Source organism: Nicotiana sylvestris, chromosome 11 (genome assembly GCF_000393655.2).
Source record: "Nicotiana sylvestris chromosome 11, ASM39365v2, whole genome shotgun sequence".
NCBI lineage: Eukaryota > Viridiplantae > Streptophyta > Magnoliopsida > Solanales > Solanaceae > Nicotiana > Nicotiana sylvestris.
This window is the reverse complement of record NC_091067.1, coordinates 74,790,398-74,797,245: the sequence shown is the minus strand read 5'-3', so window position 1 is coordinate 74,797,245 and position 6,848 is coordinate 74,790,398.

Below are 6,848 nucleotides of genomic sequence, written 5' to 3'. Positions count from 1 at the left end.
ATAATTTATCATCAACTAGACACAATCACTCAAGACTTTTAGTAGACATACGAGCAATTAGGAGTATTAAGCATATTGAGTTTTCCTCACCTAGTTGGTATACCAGCTTTCATTTAAAATAAAACTCAAAGCCATACCATTTTTAATAAGCAACCCATACTTTAAATATCAATCGTTCAATATAAGGCTTGTTCGGAATAGTTAAGTTTACGAGTTTATAGGGGATAACCCGAAACGTAGAAATTAGGGATTTGGACCGATCATACTTAAACTTACGGAAACATTATGGAATTCAATTCCGAGAGATAAAGTTTAGCCCACATACCTAGTTGAGATTTCCTTAAGTTACTACAATGCACCAACACCTCTAGCAATAATAATCTATAAGGAGATAGCGAAAATCGATTAATAATTAGAAAGATTTCACATGGTGTAACTCTCTTAGGAATTTCATCAAACACCTAATCATGTGAAATAGACTACAAAGTTTTACAATGGAAATTTCTTCTTCCCTCAACCAATTTCAACAAGAACAACCCAAAGTAGTTCATTAATCTCACATACTATAACTTAGTGTCACATGCATGGCCTATTTCTAAGCCCACAATGTATTTTTGAACTCATAATCTCTTATATAAAATCTTAGAAGTAGGACTTACCCAAAAGGATAGTGCGATAGAGATTAGCTTCCTTGATTCTTGAGAATTTGTGCAAGATTGGGTGATTGGAAGGCTAGGTTCCCTCTTCCTCTCTCTAGATTCAGTAGAAAAATAGCCCCAAGTGAAGCCCCAAAGCTTACTTATCAGAATGGGGTCAGATATGAAAATTTCCAAAAATGACCCCCGAAGACAATTATGTGGTGCAATTATGCTATAGCATAATCGTTTTGTGGGTAGCAGAATTGCAGCATAATCATTACGTGATAGCATAATCGACAACATAATCAATTATGCAACAGCACAATCAATATGCGACAACATAATAGTTTGCCCGTCATTGCTCCACTTTGCGATGCTTATGCGGTCCGTGGAACCGTTTTGCGATAGCATAATTGATTTCAAATCCAGCCTATGGTAATTTGACCATAACTTTGTGTAGGAATGTCCAAATGACAAACGGTTTGAAGTGTTAGAAGCTAGACTCGAAGATCTTGTATTTGATAGGTTGTTGATCACATAATACCATATATATGTAGATATGCTCATCCAAAGTTTGGACATGTGCGAACTCATTTGGAATTTCAACCTATTATGTAATTTTCCAACTTGATTTAGACTTAGGCATCTCATTAGACCCTACATTACTTATTATATGACTTATACACTTAATTACCATATCCAATTGATATATATCATTTTAATAGCACATAAAATATTATAGTTAGCCTACCCGGCACCACGAAATCCTAAATTACTTAGTAAAATTATTCGGGGCTTTACAGAAGAAGTGCGAACCGCACCATTATTGTGCGGCCGCAAAATCAAGAGCGTGGCCGCACTCAGAAATGTGCGGTATGCAGAAGCTCCCCATGCCAAAGCCCAAGGTCAAGAAGTGTGGACCGCACAATTATTGTGCGGTCACAGAAGCAAGAGTGCGGCTCTAAGAAATGTGTGATCCGCTTAAGCTGAAGAAGTGCGGCCACAACCCAGAATTGTGCGGCCGCAAAAGTCCAACCTGTCAAGCCAAGTCTCAATGTGCGGACCGCACAACATCCGCAAGGGTAATTTTGTCCGAAAATTTTAGTTGGGTATAAATAGATCTTTTTGTCATTTTTATGTTAAGTTTGGTGCACCTGAGAATAGATAGCCATTTTTCATTACTATATTGAGTAACTTTGTAATATTTTAACATTAGATTTTCTTCCCTTAATTATCTATTATGAATTTTATCTTAGTTTCGTCTTTAATTTCTTCATTTTTCATGAGTAGTTAAATTTCTAGCTAGGGTTGTGACCCAACCCTAGTGTGGGTACCTAATGTGTATTTAATTTAGGGCTTGTTTGTGATTGGGTTAGTGATATTTAGCTTAGTTCTTGCTTAAATTTAAGAATTAATGGTTGCAAACATTGATTCATGCCTAAATGACTTATGTTAGTTTATATGAGTCCACCAAACTATAGAGTACCTGGTCCTTTATGAGATGATGCGTAGAATGCAGTAAAGACAGAATGTAAAGAAGGCAAGAGACTTTTCTAGGTTGAAAAATTCCACACAAGGGGATCAAAAAACGATGACCTACTCTTGTAGGTTTTTAACTCAACTAACTTGCAATCTCCCTATTAAAAGCCACTTTGCAAAAATCCTATTGCAAAGACTTCAAACTAACTTGTGATGCAACCACCACAAGCCACTCTATAACTCTCCTAGTTACAAAGGATTTAAATTTATGACTATTCTTAGTCACAACATAAACTCAGAAGTTTACGAATTTGGTCTGTTCCTAAGATAACGCTTCTAAGAAAGCAAATTAGGAATTACAATGACGAACAAATGACAAGATTACAACTCAATTACGGATGTACATAAACTCATTTAGAAACTAATCCTTAGTGGAGTTGTCTTCTTGTTCTTGACACACCAGTGACTTTAATGCTGGATGAATACTTTTGTTTCTTGAGAGAATATCACTGAATGCACAAAGAATGGTGTGTCTTGCACCAGGTTATTTTATCACAAAAGATAGCACAATGGATAGTGATGTCAACTCTTGGTGTACGCTTCTTCCCAATGAGAAGTGACTGATGTATTGTCTGCACAACCACTTCTTGGCAGTTGCGTTCCAGCTGGATAGTGGACTTTGTACTTCTGTCAGGACACACCAATGGACCAGGTCCTAGTTGTGTTCCTCTTCTATGACAGTTGCTAGATGCTCACTTTCTTCTGCTACGTTCCAGCTGTGTACTTGACTTGTACTTTTGTCAGAGAACCCTAAGGGAGCAGGTCCTTGTTGTGCTCCTCTTTGTGTTGATTGCATACAGTCACTGACTTGTGCTTGTGTCGGAGAACCCTGAGGGACCAGGTCATTAGGGGTCCCTGTTGTGTTCCTCCTTGTGGTCATTCATCCTTCGACCAGTTCATATGAAATGTATATCCTGTGGGCTAGGTTCTCTATCTGGTTCGTCATGACAAGTTTGTTAGATCATCAAAACATAAGAAGCATAAGGCTAAGACATTGAAAACCCATCAATTTCCCCTTTTTTGATAATGACAAACTTAGGCATGGACAATATTTGTTTAGAGCAGAAATAACTAGATGAGATGCCAGAACTACACGAAGTTCCCCCTTAAACTTAGATCTCCCTCTTTATGATTTTTCCTTGATCTGAAATCCTACCCCTCACCTCTCAGCATGCATATATTACCCCTCACTCTCCTCACTCTCACCTACACGTGAACTACTACAGCTTGCATCATTCTGAGTAGGTCAGTTTCCCTATCTGGTTCTTGACAGGAAGTTTGTTAGATCATCAAAACATAGGGCAAGATTATTTAAAGTCTATTAATTTCCACCTTTTTGATGATGACAAACTTAACATTTATGAGTAGGAATTTGGGCAGTAAAAACCAGTTTCAAAGTCTCAGGGAACACACAGAGTTCCCCTTGAGACCTCTCAGCATGCATATATTACCCCTCACTCTCACCTACACACTTCTTTTCCCCCTTTTGGCATCATTAAAAAGAACAAGTATTAAGAAGAGCACAAGCAGGTACTAAGCATAATGAAGTCTAACACAGCTAGCTCATGCCACATATGTGCACACAACATGACAGAAAAGAGAAGCCAGAGGAACACAGTATTGTACAAGTAACGAAAGAGAAGCTGTTTTATTAATGTTTACATTGGACTGAGCAAGTCAGGAGCTGTAATGGTTAAGTTCAACATGCCATCACAAAAACAAGCAAACAAAAGTAAAACAGCAGCCACAGGATATTGGAGCAAAAATAGCTTGACACAAAGAGGATCCTAGGGGACACTAAAGGAAGGAGGCTTGAAGGAAGAGACAACAATGGTTTTGAGAACAAGTCCAATCTAGCATTTGCAGACAGTTGTTCTTCAAGTAATTGAGCCCGAAGTCTCTCATTTTCCTTTGCCAGTCGTGAAACCTCCTCATTTACAGAATCAGGTGCATTAGTTACTTGAATAAGCTGAGTTTTCGGTGTGGCATTTCGAGCCCTCAGCCTTCTTATTTCCTCAGAGGCTTCATTTTGAGTGTTGATCAGCTGAGAAATGGTTGAGATGCTTCCACCAACTCTTTCTATACATTCACATTCTTCTAGAGTGGTCTTAGAGAATGTCTGCTTATGTGTGCCCACTCTGGGATTCCTCAAGGGGACCTAATAGAATCTGAACACATGAGTGAGGAGAAAGCCATAAGGTAACCCATGATTTCCACCCTTAAAATTTGCCACCTTCTGCATATGATCTATCATGATTGCTGGCAAATTGATTGGGATAAACTCATCAAGTGCTTCCAGTAGGACCATATCCGATTTTGTAGTAATAGAGGGCCTCTCATAGCGGGGTAAGAGTACTTTATTGACCAGTTCAAAAAGAAGCAGGTACTCAGGAAGCAATACCTTCTTATGCATATGTTCCCTATGTTGGATAGCTTGCTCTTTCATGATAACTCTCCGAAAGTTTACTCCACAGATACCCTTAACTAAGGACATACCTTCACACGGAATTCTAAGAATCTTTCTCAATGTTGAAGCGTCGAGTACAATGTCTACTCCATTTACGAGCGCACAAATGTGATCCCCCTCAACAGTGAAAAGAGATGCATAGAAAGTTTGTACTGCATCTTCATACACCATAGGCATGCTCCCTTCAAACAAGTGTTTCCATTGTTGAAATTCCACAATCTCCAAAATTTGTCTCATGCCTGCCATCTCCAAAATTACCGGATCAAATGTACGACCCCATAACACTTTCTCAGTTCTTAATCTCTGCCGCCACAGACCACCATCACAGGTCATGCACCTTATTGAACTAGGTTCTTTAATAGTTTCCCTTTTTCGCTTGCTAGGCCCTTCGACAGTCTTTCCTTTCCAGCTTGATATCCCCACAATATTGTCCTCAGACACGGTTAGCTCAGTTTGACTCTGTTTAGACTTGCTATTGTACTTCACGGATGACCCTTTCTATTCCTTAATAGTTTCCTCAATTGTCATAGATTGTTGTACTAAGGAACCAGGTTCCCTAGAAGCATCTTTGTTTATTCGGTTTACTGACACACTCTTGATGAAGTCCTCTGGATTCATTTTCCTCTTTTTCCTTTTCTTGACACTCTTCTTACTTTTCTATAATGAGGATTCAAAACTCTCTTGCTGTAGTGACCTAGTAGTGTGTAATTTGGAGGAAGACTCTAAGATCTTGGAATGAACAGGAGGTGCAGGAGTGAGTTTGCATGGAAGAGAATCATCAGAAGGCTTTTCTGAGAATATCTCATAAGCCAAGGACTCGAGGAGTGTTGTAATTCTTACATCTCCTAGGAATGGAATTTCTTCCCCCTAGTACTCAGACAAGAGATATGTTCCTTCATTCATTAGACTCTCAGTAGCTATAGCCATGATGTTATGAGCTAATTCCTTTTCTAGTGACTCCTTGAGAGTCACTAAGTCCAACATGGAGGAGTTCAGATACTGGTCAGGATCATCCTTAAGGGCTTCTCACACTTGAGGCGTAAAACCTCCTATATGGTCTTTGATGAGATCATAGGATTGACTAGACATAGGATTCTCAAAATAATGATAAACAGGGTGTATTAGAAATGGGAAAACAGTAGGAGTGGAGGAGGAGCCAGGAGTGGGTAAGGTGGTAGAAGGCATAAAATAATGACGCTCTGGGAATGATTTCAAGGATAATAACGAAGTGGGAGTGGTGTCAATGGTAGGAGAAAGAGACAATTGTTCGATCGCCATTAGATGAGTACTTGGTAGACGAGTAGAGAGAGAAAGAGAGAGATGAGGAGAAGATCCTAGCTATACAAAGGAGATGAAGGTTCATAACTTGTCGTGAGAGAGAAAGAAAGTTTTATTGAAAGAGGGGATAATGATGAGTGGAGAGCGAAACAGGTTCTGAATAGTTCTGAGAACGGCATTAGGTTTGTGGGGAAGTGTTACCATGAAGATGGGATGAAAGGATTTGAAAAACAAGACATGACACTCAGACGTTGAAAAGTCGGATGATGTGGCAGTTGAGTTACAATTTTTTTTGGTTTAGAGAGGGCATGCAGAATTAAGCACATTACTACTAACTGAGATACAGGAACCTGATGCCAGAGCAATCTTTTGAACATGGTTTTAGCAGCTCCTCTCTCGCAGTTCATAACTTTACCTTTGTTTTCTATGATCATCATGCATGTTTACCTACAACGGTATTGATGTGAGTTAAACTTGGTCAAAAAATACTTTAGCTGCCTTTACCTGACGGTGTCTTATACAGCCAACAGATGGAGGATCAGGTTCTTTATTAGACTCTTGTGACCGCATCTTCAATTTGATTTATCCAGAACATTCTCTATTTGAGTCTTTGATGCATATATCTGGAGTTTGGTCTTCTGTTCTGCAATGCTTTCCACTGATCAATCCCTTCTTCATATTGATCCTCAGAAGATAATCTCACACTTCTATGTGATTGATCCTTTTATTGTCACGAACAAGGCATTTTCTTCCATTTGGCAGCTCCTGGTGGGTTTTGATTCAGGAGGGACCTGGTCCGACACTTATTCTCAAAGTAGAGGGCATTATTCACTGCCTTTGCCCAAAATTTCTTGGCGGTTCCATAGGCGATGAGCACTGTCCATGCAGTATTTTCAATTTCGTTCTTTCTTTCGACTGCACTATTT